The 24,428-nt window shown below is 38.1% G+C and overlaps 1 long non-coding RNA gene across 1 annotated transcript; it reads left to right on the top strand.

The window, feature by feature from the left end:
• Nucleotides 1-1,728: 1,728 nt before the first annotated feature.
• LOC118352089 (uncharacterized) lies at nucleotides 1,729-9,576 on the top strand. Its single transcript, XR_004808615.2, has 2 exons — nucleotides 1,729-1,888; nucleotides 7,551-9,576. It is a non-coding gene; the product is annotated as an uncharacterized LOC118352089 (long non-coding RNA).
• Nucleotides 9,577-24,428: the final 14,852 nt, after the last annotated feature.

The following is a 24,428-nucleotide window of genomic DNA, read 5'->3' on the forward strand; positions in this document are numbered from 1 at the left end:
CAGAACCCAACACACTGAAAATGAATCATTTCCCGAGAGAATGCACTCTCTGAGGGTAGGGATGGCATCTATCCATCTTGTGTTTCATCATATCCCACGCAAATGGCTCAGTGCCTGACACACTGTGGGCGTTCAACACATTTGCTGTATGGAATTGTCTTAAAAGGAGGGATATCACACATGGCAGGTCTGCAGTGGGGAATCTTTCTGGATACTGAGGTAGATGGCAGAAGGAGAGAACAAAAATGCGGGAAGAAGAAATGTCCCTTCCTGGTTGGTGGCAGAGAGGACAGACAGCAGTTCTGCTGGACTGTCTGAAAACATCTTCCTACTTTTTCTCCCATACACAACATATACTGTTTGTAAGACCAGCTTAGACGGAGGAGTTAGCTACCGCAGTGGAAGTGTAACCAATAGAAGTCCTGTATTGTAATAGTCATTGTATCACTATTTTTGTGAAATTTACTTGTATGACTTACGGTTTTATTCAGTAACTGGACTTTGCTAATAAAGTTAATTTTTCATTTAGAATAGTAGATCTTGATTGGTCTTGTTTTCATAAAGGGATGGATCACTTGAAATTGGTAATTTGTTACATCATTCAGGACAAACAAATGATAAAAATTGATTCCTCTAAGAAGAAACAGGGCTTCAAGGATCTCTTTAATGGCATTAATTTGTTCAGGACATCCTTACCTGTTATTAATGGGAAAAAAAAGGACAGCCATCCTGAATTTCTCAAGTCTGATGGGGAGAGAATTCATGTCAGTAGTATCATATGATAATGTTCATTCATTCTAGAGCTTTTGGGTTTTTTTTTTGTATTTTGCAATCTAAAATATTTTTAAATGATTATTTTATTCTTTAAAGTAATCCTATAAATTGGTTATTAGATTTGTCTCCATTTTAAAGAAGAGGAACCAAAGCTCAGAGAAGGGAAAGAAATTGTGAGGTCTGAATCATTCACCAAAAACCCTGGTTCCATTTCACCTAATCACCTTGGTTTCCTATGAAACCTTCCACTATTCCTGTCTGCAAAGATGTCCACATTTTACATTACTAGCTTGTAGTGCCAGCCTAGTAATATTACCAGGGTCAGAAGGTGGATCAAATAAACACCTTTCCTCTCTGCATCTTGTTCAATATAAAATTACCTTCCTTCAACTTTGACTAATATATTTCTAAGTATCTATAGGAGATAAAATTTGCTAAAACAAAGTAACTTGATTTTTTAGAAAATTGTAACCTTTCCTGCTGCTTATTTTTCTCTTTCTACCATACTGATAAAGCGTATTCCTGTGAGAATTTATTTTCAGCATTTCTGCTTTTAATGACAGTTCTGTATTGTATTATTGTTGATGAATATAAGGAGACTTGATTCACATTATGAATTCAGAATTGATTAGTGGAACACTTAGAAACAGTGCAAATTGAGATTATGACATTTCTCAAAAGCAGTATTGCTCTTAATCAAATTAGCACTTGGAACATGGTTGTTACAAGAAGAAAACATAATTTTTTAACATTGAAGAAGGGGACAATTGACCATCTGAGAGCAGCTTGAAATTAATATGCTAAGTATTGCAATTTAGTGATCATTATCATTACTTGTTTTGTCTGGCTCTTCTTTTGGGAAGAGTATTGCTATCTCCTCCTCCAGTGTGGCCCAAGCCCATGGAATTGTAATGAGAACCTCATTCTAATCATCTCCTTGACTACAGTGATGGGCCTGGCTCAGGCTGGTCGAATCACAGCACCTCCACATGCCCCAGCACACACAGTGACTGTCTAGGGGTGGGCCTGTGACTCAATCCCGCCAGGAAAATCCTTCCAGGAAATGTCTGTAGCTGGGATTGTGGACAAGTATTTCCTCTTTGGACACAGGCAGGTAAAGTATAAATCAGGAGCCTCTGGGAGCCAGATCTATTTCTCAGAAAAGTCTGTCTGAGCAAATACAGCCCGCTTGCAGAGAGAGGTGAAAAAGGAACCTAAAGAGGGGAATGCCCAGCAGCGTAAGAGCCCCCAGTACTGCTGACCCTGCAACTCTCCCCGTTCCTTTCCCACATTTTGAATATGTAGCTAGTAATCACTTCCCTCCTGCTCTTTTTGCTTATGCTGGTTCAGGTTTTTGCAAAATCTCATTGGCAGATTAGACAACTGTGTCTTTAGTACCATAGACCATACTTTATTTCTAACACAGACACAGATTAGAATTCCTGTCATGTCACTTACTAGCAATCTATCCTTGGCTAAATTACTTAAACTCTCTAAACTGGTTTGTCATGTATCGCAATGTGAAGATTTATTCACAATTATTCGTTTATGGGACGGTTGCATGAGTTAAATAAGATGCGGTACGTAAAATGCATTACTCTGAGTCTCTAAATTGTATCTGCTCTTATTGTTATCTGTGGCATACTTTGTTGACTCTAATTGCAGCTCTAACTCACAATTAGAGTTAGAAAGTGAGGTAAATTAAGTTATTGGGCTCAATTCTAAACCGTTTCCTGTATTCTTCTCCTTAGTCTATAGCTTTGCAGTTTTTCTCTCTCTTTCTCTGTCCCCGCCCCTGACCTCCTCTGACTTTGAACTTGGCCACATGACTTATTTTGGCCATGGGTTGTTAATAGACTCGACACAAGCAGAGGCTTGAATAGGACTTGCATGAGGGTTTTCTCTCTTAAACTCTGCCGTTGCCCCAAGAAGAGCACATCCTAGCTAGTCCCAGGAGGATATGAGACATGCAGAGCTGAACTGCCCCAGGGGACTCACAGGCTCTTGAGTAAAATATATACTCCCTGTTATTCTGAGCCTTTGAGATTTTGTGGTTATTATATAGCAATGACTGAGCGATATAGTAGTTAATAGCCATGTTTCAATAGGTTTTAATTCAAACTGATTTAATTAGAACAGAAAAAAATCGATACAAGTGCATACAGTCTCCCACAGAAAAAAAATATTCATTAAAAATAGCTAGGATGAATAGGTTTGATGCTCATAAATGTGATAGAAAATGACCAATGATACTGGTTCTTAATCTACTGGGGTCATGGACTCTTAAGAATATGAGCAGAGCCCTGAACTCTCTCAAGTATATTACAAACACAATATTTTGCATACAGTTACATGGAGCTTACAGATGCCTAATGCCAATTGAGTTTGGAGTCAATTCAGTTGGGATTTAGCATATATCATCTTGTATATAAGATTTTTTTCCCATTTTATATGTATATAATATGTGTCTATACATCAATGCTAAAAGAATTCACTAGAAAAAAGAATGAGCAAAGGTTGGGTTGGGTGTGGCCAAGATTTTCAAGAAATATGGAGTCATAAGCTTCACTTTGAAAGAAGTATGACTCTGAAGTAAAAATAGTGGAAAACACCATTTCATGTGTATATGAATTTGAGTCATTATCATGATGGCTAATTTTATGTGTCAACTTGACTGGGCTACAAGATGCCCTGATTTTTGGTCACACGTTATTCTAGGTGTGTCTGTGAGGGTGTTTCTTGATGAGATTAGCATACACATTGGTAGAATGAATAGAGCAGATTGCCCTCCCCAATGTAGATAGGCTTCATTCATTGAAGGCCTGAATAGAACAAAAAGACTGAGTACGAAGAAATTGCTCTGTCCTTGATCTAGGACATCTGTCTCAGCGTTAGACTTGGGCTGGGATTTACATGACTGGTTCCCCTGGTCGTCAGGGCTTTCAGAATCCCCATGTCTCTGTCTTGCTAACTTCAGCATCTATAACTGGCTTGTGAGTCAATTCCTTATAATAGATTTCTCTATATACACAAGCATATGCATAAATAAAAATTATATTACACATTGCATATATTACATGTTATATATAAGGGCAAATATATATATTATCTATCATCTATCTATCTATCTATCTATCTATCTATCTATCTATCTAATTTTTTCCTATTGATTTTGTTTCTATGGAAAACCCAGACTTACACATGCATTCATGGGATCTTATCATAATATGAATCTATTGCATAAGGTGAGATGAAAGATGTCCAGTTTAGCTAGTAGAGATAGAGAAGTTAATAGATTTAGAAAAAAAACTGCCCAGAGGTCAGACAGACTTTGTGAGAAGGGAGAGACCAAACAATGGAATAAACATGTAGAACTCCATTCTATTTGCGTTTTTTTAACTGGAAGAGTGAGTATAGCCTATAGACAGTGGGCTTTGTATGTGGTCTAGTTAAATCTTTGTCAGAACTGCTTTGTATGTTCTCCTTTTTGCCCCACCAATAGGATCTCTGCCATATGCCATGTCATTAAAAGAAAATAAGTAAATAAGACATGAGGCAAAGAAGAGAGAACTTCCAGGCATTGTTGACCCTATGTTTCTGTTGCTGACTTTAGCTGGTGTCATTGTTGGGTAAAGAAAATTGGAATATTTTATCTATATTGTCTTGTCTACTCTTCTCTGGTTTTGATATTTATATAGAAGTCCTAGAATTCCAAAACTCAGGACTGGGCAAAGGTGAAAAGCTACTTTCCTTGTGCCTGCTGGTGGGATTGTTCATCTGTATAGAGATATATAGAGATGAGATCAGAGAAATCCACAAGGGACTGATTCTGGAGAACCTTGATTTTAAGAAAAATCACCCCCAAAAAATTTGTGTTTGGGTGTGTGTGTTGTTTCATATTGGAGGAGTTGTATGTAAAATAAGATTTAATGATAATCACATGAGAACATGGATTGATGCATTAGAGGCCAAAAATCACATGAATTAGCAGTAGCAGGTGCGCACCACACTATCACTCAACATAAGTTTATTATGTTCAGAATCACTATTTTGGGGGATTTGGAAGATATAAAATCAACAGTTCTTTCCTAGCATGGTATTGACAGACAGAACATTACCTCTACTATAACCGCATCAGTATATTTAATACAGTATTAAGACATCTCTAATACACTCAGAATAAAGTGACAAAGATAGAGAAACAAATGAGCATTTTCATTGTCAGTATTGTGTTTCCAGAAAGTGACAATAAGAAGCAGTCTGAGACTAAATGACAAAGAGTTAGTGCTACCGATTCTCAGGGAAGAGTAAATACTGTAAAAAGTCAACTGAGTCTGAATACACTGAGGGGCTATGGTTTTGCTTCTTATTCGCTGAGGAACATTAATATGAAAATGTAGTATTTTTTTTCAAAAATATAAAAAGTGAAAGTATTCATAATTTTAGTTTTCTTTGAGAAATTACAGTGGTGCATCCCTATTGAGCAGGGGGAGGGCAACTGTGTGGGAGTGGGCAGTGTGTGTGAAAAGAATTCACCCAGGGCAGAACAAAGGAGATGGAAGTTTCCTGAATCTACAGCAAGGGAGCAACAGGATAGCAAAGAATAGACTGTCTTGCCAGGAGGCGGTGGTGAGGGGCTATAGTAACAGGATGGGGTGAGGAGGTATGGGAATGTTTGGGATTTTCCCTTTTCTGGTACCAGTGTCTAGTTGTAAGTAGCCCATTGGTTAGTTAGGCTTATGGCCATTTCGAGGTGGGTTGCTTAGTGAGCCTGTTTGCATTCAGCTCAGTGGTCACTGTGGGCCCTTTCGCCTTACTCAGGTTGCCACTGCGCAAGCCTGTTGCCTGCAATTATGTTTTGATTTAACATTGGACAAGAACATCTGGTCGAGCATACTTTCATTATCTAGCAACTCACAAGGCAGTTCTTAACTTGTGCCCTCCTGAACTTCATTTTGGGTTGCTTCACCCCTGCTGGTTTCTGAGAAGGGTAGTGCAACTAACAGTTAAAAATGTTGTTTCTCTAGTTGTTCCTCCATTCGGAGAGCTGAGTATTCACTCTTTGTGGCAGTGCATATGAGTTTACCATTATCAGCAACCGGTATCTCATGTTTTGCTTTGGTTCCCAGTGTGATCTGAGAATATGTAGAGGACCATGGGGGAGAGGAAATACTGCTGATGAGACAGCAATGAAGCCTTGGTCCCTTCTGTATGCGGGCCTGTGTCTGCCTCACACTGTAACCCATGGGCCCCTGATGGCCAGCCTCCTGTTTGAGAGACTGGAGTAGCAGAACTTCCATTGGAGAAGCAGGGTGAGAGGACGCACTGGTGGATGGGAAGAATGGAAGATCTTAAGTGAGGCCTATGGATCTGGTTTACTGGAAAACCGAAGGGAAATGAGGTTTCGTTTGCAGAGTGGGGGGCTAATGCTTGCAGGACTACTGCAGACAGCAGGGGATGGCTGAGCGGGTGAGGCACGGGGCTGAGAGGACATGGAGTGTGTGGGTAAGGATTTCTGATTTGGCTTCTTGAAAACGGAGTCATTTCAGGGACTACTGCAAATGTCATGTGAGGATGACTGCATGGGAGAAGGGTGACTGGCCGAGGAAGTGCAGCACACTCATTTAGTTTGAATAGAGTTGGTGGTGGAAGAAGAGTTAGCTGCAGATTGCTGTGATGTGTTCTCTTGCTTGGAGATGAGCAAAGAGGGAGAGAGGAGATCCATTTTAAATTGTAGAGATCAAAGCATTTCCACCCCCCCCCCCCTTTGGAGATGGTGTTAACCGACAAGCGTTTGGGGTACTTCATTATAAAAGATTTATTCAGATAGAGACATAATAAGACAAGTTTCCTGCTCTGAGGAGAAACACAATGGAAAGGAAGAGTAGTACAAGAGATCATTTTTTTTTATTATTTAAAAATTGAAAAGCCTATATTATGCTATAAACATCAGGTGCTGAATAAGCCAAGGCAACAACGTTCTATGACAACTTTTAAGTACAGCGTTCTTTCCAGAATATTTAAAAGATTTTGAAGGTCTCTTATCAATATTGACAATATAATGAATGCATCCAAAGGGTGCAGTATTTTATTGATCCACATTTAAAGTCTCAACCTGTATCACCCTTAAGGTGATATAGTATGATGGCGTTTTGAATTAATAAATAATTCACAAAATTAATGTGCACATAAATGTTGTATAACCAACTTATTCGTTACTATGTGAAAAACTGAGTTTGTGAAATCTGCACCTTTCAGTTATAAATGTTTTTTTTTTCCTCCTTAGGTTATTTTTAAAGTCGGATTTATGATCTACTATTACAGATTAATTTGTGAGCAGGCTAGGAAGTCACAGAAATTTTAAAAAACCTTCATTTGGCTTCACCTCTTAAAGACTACTGACATCTAGGAAAGCGTGAAGAAACATTCTATCACGTGAAATACCTTTTAGCTGGAAGAAAGTTTCATGTAGGAGGCAACTCCCCCTGCTGTGATGTCTAGGAACAAGGAAAACACAGCCTATGGTTGAGAGATGTTAAAATGTGGAGGTTTTCATAGAATTAATGGTGCTGAGATTACTTTCTTTTTATATCCAGGACCAGATGAATAAACACTTTCATTGTCAAATCGTGTGGCTCAAAAGAAAAGAGAAGCAATCTTTCAGTCTATGAATATGCAGTTTTTTCCCGTTACTTTCAAGAGTTCCTTGCATAGAATATTGCTTTTTATTTTATCCAGCCACATAATCCTTTTTTTCTTCTTTTCTTCACCTTTAGGCACGTTTAATTGTACGAAAACTCTCCCACCTGGCTGGCAGTACTTCAGGATAAACCACATTTTCAAAAGAACATCTGCTTTTGACTACCGAGGAGATTGAATTGTTTCAAAGTGTCACCTGTTCTGTGGCAAGCAAGTGGACCTGTTTTAATGATTTTAAGGAGATATTGTTTACGGACCATATAAACAGTCACTAAAGCCCCCATAACGTACTCAGAGTAAAATGATGCAGAGAAATAATGGGCTGGAGAGGACTGAATGGGCCCAGTGTCTCTGGTGTTCAGCTTATAGGAATGTTTGGTTTCTAAACCATAGGCAATGCAGACATCTGTGTTCTTCAAATGCCTTAAACATGTTTACCTTGGGTAACACCACACTTGGATAACATACAGAAAAAAATTCCTTCTTTTGATTTTTCTTCCTAATTACACGGGGCTGATGAATCTAATCTGGTTTCTTTGTTGGCCCCCTTTTCGAGTCAGTAGAGGGAGCCAGAGTGACCGAGCCGGCCGTCCTGACCTGGCAGGCTTCAATCAGGCAATCAGGCCAGAAAATTGTAGCCGGAGAGTTTCCCTTGGGCTCCAAACAAGCAGAAAAGGGGCAGTGAGGGGAGCAGGAGCTTTCTGAATCAGGTAGGGCAAGGCTCTCATGAAGTGTTGCAGTGTTGCATCAAGAAAAGACCATTTACAAAGGGGATCTTTGTGATGCCCCATGATAAAGAGCAAAATTCGTTTTATGCAAATTAGGCATTACGTAATCTCCTTCTACACAGTTGGCCTTGGAAATACACTGCAAGTTTGTGGAGACGGTCCTTGCCGTATGAGGCCCTGGTGTGTGTTAGCACAGAATTAGCAAATTGCTAGATTCTTGTCATAGTTCTCATTAAATTTCCTATCCACCACTATTTTCTCTTTTCCGGGTGCCTGCATTGGTCTCCTGACAGGTCTCTATGCTTTCACTTTTACTCGTCTATACCCTGTTTGTGATGTGGGAGCCAGAGTGATCCTTTACAAATAAGTCACTCTGTTCAATGACCCTCTGAAGCCTTCCCAACGTAGAGGAAAAGCCGGGGCCCTTGCAACGGCCTCCAAAGTCCCCCACCCTTTGGTGCTTCATCATTCTCTGTCTTCATCCCCCACTGTTCTCCCTCTGCTCCAGGTGGCTGGCCCCTTGCAGCTCCTGGACACTCAAGTTCATCCCTACCTTAGAAGGCTTTGCAGTGGCTGTTCCTCCACTGAACGCTTTTCCCACAGGCAAACTCCAAGCTCTTCAGCCTTTACTCAAATATCATCTTCACAATCCACCTAGGATACTGCTGGTTCCCCGTCTCTTGACATATATTTGGTAACATTTAATAACTTTCTAACCTACTACACAATTCACTTATTTACTATATTTGCTACTTTTTGTCTGTCTTCAGCTACTAGAATTTAAGCTCTGAGGGTAAGAAATTTTTTTTTTTAATTTTCATTTTCAGAGGATTGTGGATTCACATGCAAATTGGAAGAAATGGTACAAACAGATCTTGTATACCAGTTACTCAGTTTCCTCCAGTGGGAACGTCTTCCAAAACAACAGTACAACATCACAGTCAGAAAATTGACATTGATACACTTTATCCACCTTATTCAGATTTTATTATTTTATGTGAATTGATTTCTGTGTGTATTTAGTTCCAACCAATTGTATCGCGCATTTAGATCTGTGTGACCATCATGTGTGTGACAATCAAGATACTGAACAGTTAGCTCCCTTACAAGGTTCAGGGTAAGAATTTTTATTTAATTCATTGATATATTCCGAGGATCTGGCACATAGGAAGTGCTCTATGCATATTTATTTAATAAATCAAGTTATTTTTTGTAATGGAACTTATGTAAAAATATTATCAGCATCGGGTTACCAAATATTTTTTTTGGGGGGGGGGGTAACCAAATAATTTAAAGCCATATTCAGGTTGGGTTTTCTCTTTTGGTTATTGTTCATTTAAAATGTATCTAATAAATGTAATTCTTTTAGAGTACATACATATTCATCTCTTGTTTCTGAAGTGCTGGTGGTTACGATATAGTCACTGGAAATGTGATTTACTATAAATCCTAGGAAGTATTGTTGTTCGAGGGCTCAGAAAAGTTCCTTAGTGTCCTTGATTTTCAAACTCTCATTTTAATGGGGTAGTTTTTAAAGTAAAACAGTCATTCTACGGATGAGCTAACCGTATTTCAAATACATGCCACAAAAGCGGTCTGAGACTGAATCGTGGTAGAACTGCGAGCTCGCTTATCGCCTTAGTATCCTACCCTGAGGGGATTCATCAACAGAGCAAAACTAGAATCAGACCAAGGCTTCTTCCCAGGGACAATATTCCAATCATTATTATCTGCCTATTTGTTGTTGTTGTTGTTGTTATTAGGTGGATTCACTTTATAGCAATTTCATTTTATTGTGAGTTTATGAAATGTCTGACTTGGTTGCTTAGTCTGGGTATAAGGAAAATTTTCCTTTCTGTCAAGTTTCTTGGCTCAGTTAGCCACCAAACTAAAATGTTTTGCTGTATTAACACCACAACATGATCACAGTCGGTGGCTGGAGTAAATAATCCTGAAGAGGCCTTCTGAGTTCAAGGATTCCTATCAAGATGATTGTCCTACCAATGGAATAAATGAACCTTATTGCTTATCAAATTTTTTTTTTAAATAAACCAGCCCTCTTCTCATTTCTTATATCTAAGAGTCAAAGATTAATAATCTAAAAACAGCCTAACTTCTCCCTGTTTTCCCAGGATTTCATGTCGGTTGTAGTTTTGGGAGACTTTAGTTGATCAGGAAAAAATAAACAAAGCAAACAAAAAACACAGCCAAACTAATCTTGAAATGCAGCTAAATTACTTCTGAAGTATTTTTTGTTTTGAGCTAGACACACAGCAAATTTTGATTAGGTCTAAACTAATCTTAATAACTTTGATTTTCATCCAGATCATAAGATTCATTAGCATACGTAGAATGTTAAAGAAAAATGTTGTTAAATCATGTGGGATTATAAATAACTTCAAGTCTATGGTTTAAGCTATTAAATGGGGAAATCGAAGAAAAAATTAATTATCTATCTGGGGGAGGATTTCATTAGATGAAAAGTATTAAAGGAAATTATAAACAAAAGGATCAATAGATGTGATTAAAATGTAAAGTTTTACATTTAAAAAGAGACCACAGGGCAGCCCTGGTGGCTCAGCAGTTTAGCGCTGACTTCAGCCCAGGGCCTGATCCTGGAGACCCCGGATCGAGTCCCACGTCCGGCTCCCTGTATGGAGCCTGCTTCTCCCTCTGCCTGTGTCTCTGCCTCTCTCTGTCTCTCTCTGTCTCTCATGAATAAATAAAATAAAATCTTTAAAAAGAAAAAAAGAGAGAGACCATATATATATATATATAATTATATATATATATTTAAAAGACAAACCATCAGCAGGAAAATGTTTAAAACAAATAAATAGATAAAAATATCCTTACCACATGAAGCATTCTTCTATCCCGTCAGCTCTATTTCAAATACTTTAAATGGCTTATCACATGGCAATTTGCAAATATATATCAAAACCCTTAAAACATCAAATCGTTTTTAACCAAGTAATTGTGTTTGTGGGGCTCTAAATAAATAATTACAAATGAAGAAAAGGATTTACGCTAAAAAGATATCACACAGAAAGAGGAATAGTTAGATATGAGAGCATATTTAAAGAATGAGATTTTATATAGCTATTAAAATCATATTTAAGATATTGAATAGTGTGGAAAATTTACATAATGTAATGTAAAACATCATATCATTTGATCACAACTATGAAAAATAAAGCATAGAAAGGCTTTGGAAAGAAAAATACAATCTTAAAAATAGCTACCTTGAAGTTGTTTTGGGGGGACATTCTTGGAAAACTATATAATTTAGCTAATTACATAAACTATAATTATATAGTTTCCCTAAGTTATACAATGTCTGCATTCTTTTTATAACAAAAATCCACAAAAAATACTTTGTTAGCTCAATGACTTCACTTAAAGCCTTTAATTCAATCTTTGTGGGACTATGAACACAAAATTCCATTTTCAAATGTTTCCTAACTTGTTATAAAAAAGGAACAGCAGGGATCCCTGGGTGGCGCAGCGGTTTGGCGCCTGCCTTTGGCCCAGGGCGCGATCCTGGAGACCCGGGATCGAATCCCACGTCGGGCTCTCGGTGCATGGGGCCTGCTTCTCTCTGCCTGTGTCTCTGCCTCTCTCTCTCCCTCTGTTACTATCATAAATAAATAAATTAAAAAAAAAAAAAAAAAGGAACAGCAGCTGTAACAAAAAAAATCCATGACACTGGGGCGTTTTAATCCTCATTTGATAGAAGAATAAATGATGAAGCTAAGTCACAGGTTAAGCAACTCTTCCGAGGTCACACAGGCAGTAAATGGTAGCGTTGGGATCCCCACTAACGCCTGTGTTCTCTCCATCGTGCTATGTACTGTAAAAACTGGGTTGAAAAATATCAAAACCTGGAAAGTAAACAGGATTTGGCTATTAGAGGACTTGTCTTCATACACCAGCTCGTATGCTACTTAACTGCTTGACCCCGGTTAACTTACTTATGTAAAATATCAATTTCCCAATCTAAACGATAGGCATAATGATGCTTATTGCAGAGAAATCTGGTCAATATTATAGGTGAAGGATCCTAATTATGATGGAAATCTGCTAAATAGTAGTCGAATATAATTCTACTTGACCATTTCACTGAAGGAGATATAAAATTATTTTTTAAGCTGGATATTTGATATTTGTGTTTCCCCTGGTGATAAATGTCTACGATAGAACTTAATCACCTTTACGTGATATTTTGGATGAGGGACTCAGATAGGTTTACTCTCTCTCCCCTTTCCCCTCTTACTTTCAGCTATTACTGTTTGATAATTTCTGTATTTAATTCTATCTTATATCCTCTAATCCCCTTGTTTTGGTGTTTATTTTGGTTTATCGATTGATAAAAGGAATTAATGTTCATTTCCAGTCAGTTCGCCACAGGTGTTTCCAGCCATCTCTTCACTGGTGTGAATTAGTCCTCTGTCAGCTTTTTTAAAAACTGTTTTCATTTTATTGAGATATAATAGATATATGACTTTATGTAAGTTCAGGGTGTACAATGTGATGATCTAATGCACATATCTTGTGATCTAACAGTCTTGAAGAAGGATAGACAGCTTCTCACATACTCAGAATTTTTTTTTTTTTTTTTTTTTTTTTTACTCAAATTTTTTCAGTGACCTTTACCCTTGCACAATGGTTTGGCTAAGAATGCAGTGTGTGGATCACACTCTCTTTGTGGCCTTTCAGGGCGCGGCTCCAGTGTTATTTAGAGTTGTCTGCAAAGGATTCTTCATATTAGAATCCCAAACCACTAGAATGTATCTCAAAGTTTACTATTATCTATTTTGGGTTTTTGTTTGTTTGGGCTGCAATATATTCTTTTCAACAATAGATTCAATTCTTTTCCTCCTAGAAAATTTTCTTGAGGTTCGCTCTCATGTTTTGGTGTCTTCATTATTTTAGTTCTCTTTATTATGGGCACCCATTATATACATATTGCCTGTCTTTTGCCTACCTCAAAGATCCATTATTTTTCTTTCAAAAATCGTTTAAAAGATGTTTTGTTCATTCACATTTCATGTTATTTGCCTTTCTTGGTTCTATTCTTTATATGACTTGCTGCATTTTCTTTTACCTGATTTCTAGATCTTCTTGGCCTTCGTTTATATATAATGTTTAATGATTTCTTTTTTGAGCTCGGCCAGCTCATGTTTTATCTCATTTTGTTGTCTCACCATCCCGAGCTCTGATAAATCACTTACTACTCTTTTTCACTTTTTACAAAAGATTGCACCAATGAGTTTGATTGTATTTTAATCTGTTTCCTGGCAACTATTTTCTAGCTTCCTTTACCACCTATTTTTTGCAATTCTTGCTCTCCCTTCTTTTCTTTTCACATTATCCTGTGTAATGTCTGTGTTGGTTCCTTTTTTATTTTTATTCATCTTTAAATTAGCTATGTTCTCTCTAGATCAGCTACTTGCGGATCTAGACGTTCAGTACAGGAGGGGCCAAGCCATTATTTTATAGCAGTAGAAATTTGTTGTATGCCTCAAGATTGGCTCATGTGAATTCTTTCCCCCCACCCTAAAGATTTTATCTATTTATTTGATGAGAGAGAGAGAGAGAGACTGAGAGAGAGACTGAGAGAGAGACTGAAAGAGAGAGAGAGTAAGCACATGCAGGGGAAGTGGCAGGCAGAGGGAGGGGGAGAAGCAGGCTCCCTGCTGAGCAGAAACTGTGATGCATGACTCAATCCCAGGACCCTGAGATTATGACCTGAGCTGGAGGCAGATGCTTAACCCACAGGAGCCACCCAGGTGCTCTGGCACAGGTAAATTCTTTTAGCCACCCTCCCCACCCCCCGCCCAGAAGACCAACTGGGACTAGCACTGCAGGGCTGATAATGAGGAAGAGCATCCCTGCTCCCCTTGTCTCATCTTTCCTGCACATCTGGTGTTAAGCGGCTTCTTATCTAGCCCTGCCGCCTCCACTCCTACACCGAGGGGACACATGCTCCCACCACCAGAGTTCTCAACATTTTCCTGATGTCATGATCAAGAAGTTGCTTGTTTTGAAATCTTTTTGTCCTGTCCTTTCCCTTCTTTCCCCCCCTCCCCCTTTTCTTGGAAGAGTGAGCTCTGTCCTTATTTTCTGAGAATGTGTAGCTGTAGAAATGTCCTTTCACATTCTTTCTACATGCCTACCTCTTTGACCTTTGTTGTTTTTAGTAGCTCTTTTGCTTATGTCCCTGATGGAGAGTTTATTTTCTAGAACCACCAAGCACGAGTTTGTGTTTTGTGTCTTGTTCTCCTTGTGGGTTTTGGGTGATTTCTGAGAGGGAAATGGGAAAAATCCAAATTTACTGAAATCAGAAGTCTGGCTATAAACACAAATGATTGCTTTTTGTTTGCATTCAGAAAACCATTGGGGTCAATTATAAAATATCCTGAAGATTTTTTTTTTTTTTTTGAGTTTTGGCTTATTCTTGAACTGCCTCAAAAAGAACTAGCTATACTTAGCATCTATCTGCTTTTCACTTTTCACTAGTCCCTTCTACTTGTTCTTCGGATAGCAATTTCCTGGTTTGCTATTCATTTATTTTCTGTCTTCTCTCATTTTGCCCCATTCTATAGTAAGTTTAGATATAGTGCTGATTTTATAATAGTGAACCCAAGGGGAACAATTTAGAATGAAGATAAAATGGATTGGGGAAAGCTATTGAGAATGAGGCACAAAGGAAGCAGGTGGCCTTGATCTTCCAAACAAAGGCAGAAGAAAAAAGAAGTGTGATAAACAAACCTGAATTGTTTTCAATGAGAGCCTTGGAGATTTGTGCTCAGGTAAACTGTATGTGAATGTTCACGACCCAATTCCAAACTGGCAAGCACGGAAACAAAACCTCAACATGGAGATTTTATTTTTACAAAACTGTTAAACTAGTCACTGGACATCGGACTTTGAAATATTTCACATACACCTGCTATCTGGATACTTTTGGATGGGCACTACATAATGTGATCTTATCCGAATGATTGGCCTAAATCAAAACCCCCCAAAATGAAGGTATTTATCTGAGTGAACATGTTTTTAATATAAAATAAAAATCACACCTTTTTTTTTTTTTTTTTTGAAATAATTATCTGAACTCCTTTATTCATCTTGAAGTTAACTGTTAGGCTCCCCTAGGACGGAGGTGATTTAGGGAAGGTCATCCTTTGAAGCTGGGGCAAACCCAGAGGAGCCTAAAGGCTGCTGCTGATCTCCCCCTGCTGGGCAGCAAGCTCTTCCACGGGAGCACCTCTGGGCAGCACACCTCTGTGGCTACCACAGGAAGAAACCTGAACCAGCCTCTCTGTCTTCTCGCAAGGACCCTGGCAAAGTGGCAGGCTCTTAGCTGACCTTTGAAACCTTGTGATTTATCTTGGGTATAGCTTGTTGCATAATCACACTCTGGCCACTTGCTTGACTCATTCAGAGCTCACTGAGCTCCATTCCACCAGCATGGAATAAGGCCCTGGCTGCCTTTTCTAAATTGTATGCATTCTTTGGCAAGGAGTCACATTTCCTTACAGGTCCAGTTGTTCTTGCTGTTACTGATGGCTCCTGATACACCCAGTACCGTAATTCTTATCTCATGTTGTTACTGCTTACTTAATTCTTGCTGGGATTAGGTATGGGGCCTTCCTTGTCCCCCGAAATCCCTAACACCTCAGAGAGTGAAACAGAATAACCATTGATGGCGTGAGTAAATTATAGTCTTGGCTAATAAAAACTCCTTAACTTCCTAGAGTCATGATCAAGAGGCAATATGGACTCATGTTTAAGAACATAGCTGTGTAACTGGGTGACAGGCATTGAGGAGGGCACTTGATGGGATGAGCACTGGGTATTAAACTATATGTTGGCAAATTGAATTTAAATGTTTTTTAAATGGAAAAGAAAGAAAGAAAAGAAAAGAAAGAAAAGAAAGAAAAGAAAAGAAAAGAAAAGAAAAGAAAAGAAAAGAAGAAAAGAAAAGAAAAGAAAGAAAAGAAAAGAAAGAAAAGAAAAAAAAGAAAAGAAATGAAAAGAAAAGAAGAAAAGAAAAAAGAAAAGAAAAGAAAAGAAAAGAAAAGAAGAAAAAAAAGAAAAGAAAAGAAAAGAAAAGAAAAGAAAAGAAAAGAAAAGAAAAGAAAAGAAAAAAGAATGTAACTATGATCCGGGGCAAATTTCTTATCTCTCTGCAAGTCAATTCCCTGACCTATAAAAATAGAATACTAAACAGTATCCACTTCACAAATCTGATGTGAGGATTAAATAAATTAAATATGATGTCTTTAGGACAGTACTTGGCATGATATGTGCTGCTGCTGCTCTTTTTATTATTGATGTTGTTGCTCTTATCATTATTTTGGCAGAATGGAAGGAGAAATGGAAAAGGCAAGTTTGGCAAGTCTTATGGATGTAAAATACAAATTAATATACTACTGGTTCCTAGAAAATAAGAGATGGGTGGCCCTAAGTATGTGGCAGCCAGTAACATTGAAGAATTGGTTTGGTCATAGATGAGTGAAAAAGCTTTATAAATGAGTGAAAATAATTTTGTAGGCTATGTGATAAACTTTTCCCCAATCATCTATTAACTAACACAACTAACAAGTCAATATGACAAGTTCCAATAACTGGAACTTAGCTTTCAAGCTCTTTAATCCTACAATTTACTGTCTCCTTCAATCTACCTCATGATTTCTCTTTTAACCTTAAAAATTATTTTAATTATGAAATATTTCAAAAGTACATAAATTAGCAAAAATAACATAACTCCCCTCTTTTAATATCTACTATTCTTGGGGCACCTGGCTTAGTTGGTTTAGTGTCTGCCTTCAGCTCAGGTCATGATCCCAGGGTTTTGGGATTGAGCCCTGAGTCCGGTCCAACTCCCTACTCAGTGGGGAGGCTGCTTCTCCCTCTGCCTCTTCCCCCCTGCCCCCCACCCTGCTCATGCTCTCTTTTTCAAATAAATAAATAAAATCTTTAAAAAATAAATCTGTCATTCTCATATTAACTTTTGCCATATTGTCTTTAGGTCTCTATCTCTGTCATTCTCTCTCTCTTTCTTGTAATTCTGCCAAATAAAGAACTTTGGTCTTATTTCAATTGGCTGAACTTTTTAGGACTTGTATGGATCCATTGGTAATCTTCCACTTTCCTAAGGTTTTATGGCATCATTTTAGAGGTTAAGATTGAATATCATAATTGCTTTTCTTCCCAAGCTAGTTGAAAGTTTTAATTGGCAAGCAATATTTTAAGTCTTGTTTATAACCCTTTTGCCTCTAGTAGAGCTATTAATTCCTTCATTTGGGGGAAGGGAAGAGTCCTGTGTGGGGGTCTAATGGTAGTTGTGTCTACTTCTGCCTTAAATATCTTCACTTTACCTGAATGCTAGTACATGCTTTTTACTTCTGTGATACACTGAAATAATACTATAGCGAAATGTTAATCACCTTTGGTCACTTGAAAGTTGGAAAGAAGAACTTCATGTTACTATGGATACCAAAGTCTTGCTGGCTTTCTCTCATCATTAAAACACCAATATTATAACATTCTAGTCTAAACTTCCCATGCTACAATAAATTAATTAAAGATATAATTATTTTAAAGCTTTGAGACAGGAAAATGTCACGGTTTCTGCAAATCATCACATATTTGATATAAAAGCTCCATCGTCAAAGTGAAAATATTAACTTTGGATTCAATAATTTGCAAATATGCTTACAGCTGCCTTGAAGATAAACACAAAGAATTTACTAATCTATCTTTCTGAAAGTTAAATGTGCCTCTCCCAAAATACTCTTCATGTGGAAGAAATGGATTAGACGTTCACAGGTTGAGTCAATGAAATGTTGCATAAATTATGAGCACCTATGTTTTATTTATTCGTTCAGCAAATATTAAGTACTTACTGCATTCAAAGCACTTTTCTAGGTTCTAGGGATGTATTAGTGAACCAAACAGGAAATAAAATAAAACAAAACACCAAACCTGTGCACATGGAGCTTACATTCTCATAGGGAAGGTCAATGATTAATATATTAGATAACTGTATGCTTTCCACTAGCTCCCATTAACTGCATCAAAGCAGCTGTGAGTCAGGCAACACATTAAATGTAACCACAGTAGGAGTTTTGCACTGTGAGTACAAAGAAGAGAAAGGTAAGAGAGTTCAGGGTGCATGCAAGGGAGTACCATGAGACTTGATCATAGAATTGAATCTTCTCAAGTAAGAAGTAAATAATTTTAAAAGGGAAGAATGCCAGGGGGGAAAAAAAATGTTTGGATCAATGGGTTGTAGATCCCAGTGCAGTTGAAGAACTGAGGGAGTAAGATGCTTGAATGGGTACTTGGAATTAGGATTTTAGGGGGATTGCTTTATTTGTAGTGACAAGGTCTACAATTCAACAATGGGAGCAAGTGGCTGAGGTATTATAGAGGACATGATCACTGGAGCAGAGGAATTCTGAGAATTAAGTGATAAAGATGTTGGAAAGGTAATACAAACAGGGTGAAGCACTAAGGATAGTATTTATTTGAGTGCCATTGAGCTGGGACCTAAAATCTTCTAAGAATGAAGGGAAATAATATAAAGTCAGTGAAAGAAGGCAACAAAGAAGTATAGGATTAGCTAATATTTTATACATGAGGGAACTGAAGTCCAGAATTGTGAATTGACCTACACAGGGTTATATTAAGCCATACAACTCAAACTCAAGCAACCTGTCTCCAAGCTAAATGTTTTTACCACAGCATTACACCATCAAACACTATCATTTCTGTGAATTGAACACTGAATGAAGAAAAGGAAATGCCAGGAAATTTGTTGAGTGATGGGCAGAGAAGTGATGAATTAAATTAAATTTTCTGCAATCTGAGTTCGAAGTGCTTATGGACACCATGGTGAAGAGGGCTACTGACTAATTGGAGGTCACACCTTCAAGTGGAGAGGTTTTGTGGCAATCAGAGATCTACAAGATCTTTGAGATAAAGCTTTGTAAGCCATTAGACTATCATGGCATTTGGAACAAGAAGTATGGATGAGGTACGATAAAGAGAGAGTGTAAAGAGAGAAAAGGAAGCTAGCAAAAAATTGAGAACAACGTATAAGGAATAAACAGAAAATGGAATCATGCAGAAAATTGAGAGAGGACAAAGAGGTAGAAGAACTAAGAATTCAAGAATTTCAAGTAATAGTGAGTGATCGATTACATCACGTGTCCCAAAGATATTAAATGCGGTAAGGGATGGAAAGAGTCCTTTGGATTTCTCACTAAGAAGGCTAAAAGACTATGGTGTTGAATAATCATTCAGTAATGAATAATATTTAATAATTAATAATAAACACTCAGCATTGGAATTTCAAGGATCAAGCAGAAAGGAGAGGTTATGATTACTACCGTTCTGCTGAAATCTCTGGCCACGAAATCAATGGGAAAGCTCTCCAAGCCTTACCCTCAGAGAAGGGTCACAATAAAGTGTTTAATGTTTGCTGAAAATGAAGTACAGAAGTATTTTCTAGATTATATGCCCAAAACACATGCCTTAAAATAATGGTCAGATAACTTAGAAAACTGATATTTTATTTCTTTGGAAATTTAAAGTTCATTTTAGCATAGTCAAGGCTCTGAGGGCAGCCCAGGTGGCTCAGCAGGTTAGCGCCACCTTCAGCCCAGGGCGTGATCCTGGAGACCCCGGATTGAGTCCCACATTGGGCTCCCTGCATGGAGCCTGCTTCTCCCTCTGCCTGTGTTCCTGCCTCTCTCTGTGTCTCTCATGAATAAATTAAAAAAAAAAAATCTTAAAAAAAAAGGCTCTGAGGAGTCCTGCCCCAAAGACACTAAATTTTGATTAGCTCAATCTTTCCCAAACTTATTGACTAAAGAGCCTTATTAATTATTACTATCATCATAGTCATTATTTGCAAAGTACCTTTTCACCTTCTAAGATTAGTGTTTGTAGAACACACTTGGGGGAATACTGATTTATAGCAGTAAGGCCAGATGCTCTGGTGAATAGAAAATACTTCAAGTCAGGTCACTAAGATATCAGGGGGTGAAAGCTACAACTAAGGGACACAGAAGTATTACAGCAACCACTACAGATAGTATTTTTTCTTCTTAATTATTCCCAAGACCCAAACCTATTATTATTTTCACTTATCACCATTATTATTACCACAACTTAAATTCTTACTAAACCAGAGCTTTGGGTCAAGAAGATTATATATACTTTAGTTATCACCACCTCAGATCCTTTTCTGTGTATTAAGTTTACAATAATGATCGTGTTGGAAAACTCATGAAAAGTGCCTTGATTTAAGTTCACAATAACAGACTGATGGATTCAGATAATGGATAACTAAGCTTCAATCTGCCTAGACTTTCTATCAGCTCTTTTGCATAAGGGGGGAGTATATTAGTCATCTGGGAATGTCTGAGCCTTTCTCCAGGATTTATAGGGGGTCCCCTGTGGACTATAGTAAAGAGGAAATGACATCAGAATTATTTGTGATGGACATTCTTCAGTTTTTAGATTGGCATATTACTAATAGGATATTTCACTATGAACATTCTGGATAATGACAAATGATGTAATTATTGAGTTTAAACTGCCAAAGAGAGAAATGGCCTTGCAGCCAATATCAAAGGGAGAGGTTTTTGAACACTTTTTAAGTGAATAATTCTGAGATTAAGACTTCTTGAATGATGGAAATTAACCTATTAACATGAGAAATTTTGTGATTGTTTTATGATTGTATATTACTTTGTTGCACACGACAGGTTAGGCAGGATTCTCTGACCCCTGGTACCTCTCTCCTCCTTACCAATTCTGAAGAGATATTCTAAGGAAAATCAGTGTAATTTTTGTTTGTTTGTTTCTAAGAGACATAGGGTAAATAAGGAAGACATAGTAAAATCATAAGTGAGGGGGATTTTAAAGGTGGAACCCAACTTTGAAAGAGGATGTTCTCATTTTTTTATTCAGTCAACAAATACCGAATGCTTGGTGTGTAACACACACTGTTTGAGACCTGGAAGATCTAGCAGTGACATATACAAACTCCACGTGCTCATGAGACTTCTTGGAAGTAGACAATGAGGGGGGGAAAAAAGATAATATCTATAGTAATATGTGCAAGAATTTAAGTGAGGTGAAGAAAGGTAGAGAAAATGGTCAGGGACATCCTTTCTGAGGAGGTAATATTTGGGCAGAGACCTGAATAATGAGATACAGCGATAAGAAATGGTCAGGAAAGAGTCTTCGTGGCAGAAAGAAGAGCGGGGGAAAAGACTCAGAGACCATTATCTTAGAGTATGTGAAAAAAAATAATAAGAAACCACTGTGGCTGAGGTTAAGTGAGCACACAGAGGTGTGGCAGGGGTGAGGCTGGGGAGGTGGGCAGGACCAGGTCATGACGGCCACGGCCAAGAATTTGGAATTTATTTTTCAAGCTTGATTGGAAGCCATTAGTCAGTCTTCAGCAGAGAAAAAGCCAAGATCTGATTTATGTTTTTAAGAAATCCCTTTGGGTGCCAAGTAGAGACTGGAGCTGAGGAAAGGCCAGAGAGAGAGAGGATGTTGGCATGGCCCAGTACCTTAAGGGTGAGGGTGATGGTGGGGAGAGGTGATCAGATCTGGGATCTGTCTGGGAGGACCACAGGGAACAAGCCTCACAGGTGGATTCTAATAGGAGGCCTGAGGGAAGAAGAGTGAACCAGGATCATGGGTCTGTTTGGGTCTGCACAACTTGGTCAATGAGGCAGAAATGGGGAGGACAAAGATAAAAGGTTGACGCCAAACATTAAAAGAAAAATGATATCATTTGCTAGGGAGTCCCTAAAAATTCCTTAAGCACGCTTTCTTAAGTTAATTCATTTTGATAAAGGAACCCCACTAGAATCTCAATCTTTCATGACGATAAACGTTTTCACCGGAGTAACAGGTGGCAACAATGCACATGCAGGCTAGAAGCTGCTATTTGCAAAAAGATTTTTATTACTTTGGGAATATAAGCAACAAGGACTAAATAGCTCATAACAAGATAGAGATTTATTTCTTAACGCCAGAAAGACTTCAAGGTCTTTTGTGTATATTCTTCTCAACAAGCTAAATTAGATAGGGCTTTTCAAGAATTACAAAAGAGTTTACTTATACTTTAAAAAAAAAAATCTATTTTCCTCCAAGGATGCACAATGGAAAAAAATAAATCAGCCGCCAGGGAGTATTCCTTTCCTTTAAAAATAAAAGTAGCCTTTTTCACACTGAGTTGTATACGAGGAAGAATAACTTGCTGACCTCTCCTTTCACTGAAACGTAACAAGACCAAATGATCAAAGCACTGATTGGGGTTGGGCACCGAGTGTCTTTAGCAGTAGATCCGTTGTAAGACGGCAGATGCTAGCCAAGAGCCACCTCAACTGGGTTATAATGAAACGTTTTTATATGGGAGGCTGATGAAGAAACAATACACTTGATGTGATCTAAGGGCTTTGCTCCTGCAATCACTTTTACATAAGAAAAGAACGGGGAACAGTTCTATTTTACCTGAAGGTACAACGAACTTTCTTCAGTAATGCTGACAGCTTCATGACAATGAAGGCCATTATGTCTGAGGGCCCTTGTACCTGTTGAAACAATTTCTAAGGTGCTATGTGAAGATTGCTGAGTGTCTGAGCAAATTTTAGCTATTCTATGATAAGCTTTGAATGCCCCTCCCATGACCAAACCAATAAATTGAAGCGTTTTGACTTTGACATGGACTAGACAAACTTGGGTAGTAGAATTGCAGGTCCATGTAAATTTTTTTTTTTTTCCAGTTTCATAATGTTTTGATATAGGACTACCTCTGATAGGTCATCATGCAATAAAAAATAACATTTCAGGGGCACCTGAGTAGTTCAGTTGGTTAAGTGTCTGCCTTCAGCTCAGGTCATGATCCCGGGGTCCTGGGATCGAGCCCCCGTGTCTGGCTCCCTGCTCAGTGGGAAGCCTGCTTCTCCCTCTCCCTCTGCTGCTCCCCTGCTTGTGCTTGCTCTCTCTCTCTCTCTCAAATAAATATTTTTAAAAGAAATACCACATTTCATGGGCTTATGGCTTTAAAAACAAGGGAATAAATCCTGAATTCGTAGTATGTGAGTGGTTTTCACGATGTCTTTGCAAGTGCAGCTGAATTATGAAGTACTCAACTATCTGAAGATTAAGACACTATTGGAAAGCAGAATTGCAAAACTTTCCAGAATGACTACCTCAGGGACTGAAGAGAGAAGGTCTGCTGCTTTTCTCTAAATTTATTGCAGGCAGTAAACATCGATCAGATCACCTTTGCTTAGCTTTGGTCAAAAATGTGTAGTGTATACATATTTTGAAGGGAGAGAAATATAATGAAGAGAGAAAGTAGTTTTTCACTAAGAAATGTTCCCAGCAACGGGGAACATTGTGGATATTGCCACAAATTGTGATTTCAGTTTTCCTAAATGCCTACTGGCCAAGTCAGTTTGGAAACTTGATTTTCTCTGATGTGTGAATTCATAACTCCCATTAAACTAGAAGAGGTAATCTCAGCTCTACTTCAACGGCGCACGATTCCCAAAATAGACGCTCCAAACTGAATATTCCCAAAAGTGTTCCCATTCATCTCCATATAGATGTGATTTATTAGCTTATAGCAATTTTGTGTTTGTTGCCTTGCTTTTATAGTCACTGTAAATGTATAATAGCAAATTCTTGGTTTAATTCAGCATAAATTACTGGATAAAAATCTAATTCAGTTTGCTTACATAGAGGAGGAAGGCAGCTCAAGATTATGTTTCTTTATATTCCACCATCTTTAGTGTGGTGTTAAATGCTGAATCAATTCATACATTTTATGCAATCACAGTAAATAACCTTAGTTATTTCTGCGTCTTATCACGTCAAGTGCATTTGATGACCAGAACTAGAATTTCAAAGGACTGCTGTCAAATGCTCATGACAAAAATTTGTCCCCACGTGATTCTTTTCACCAAAGTTAGCGTGACTTTCTACAGATCTGAAGAGCCAGGTAATACCATCTGGGCAACTTCGACAAGGTTCGTAATAATTTAGATTGACCTTGTTTGGCAGGCAGTGCTGTGTGGCAGTGCTATTTGGTTGAAAAGGTGGGCCAGAGGTGATCTTCTCTTCTGGAAATATAAGCGAAGAATGACCTATTCTCTGTGTTTCACAAAACATCATATGAAG

The sequence above is a fragment of the Canis lupus genome, chromosome 23 (assembly GCF_003254725.2).
Source record: "Canis lupus dingo isolate Sandy chromosome 23, ASM325472v2, whole genome shotgun sequence".
In the NCBI taxonomy this organism is placed as follows: domain Eukaryota; kingdom Metazoa; phylum Chordata; class Mammalia; order Carnivora; family Canidae; genus Canis; species Canis lupus.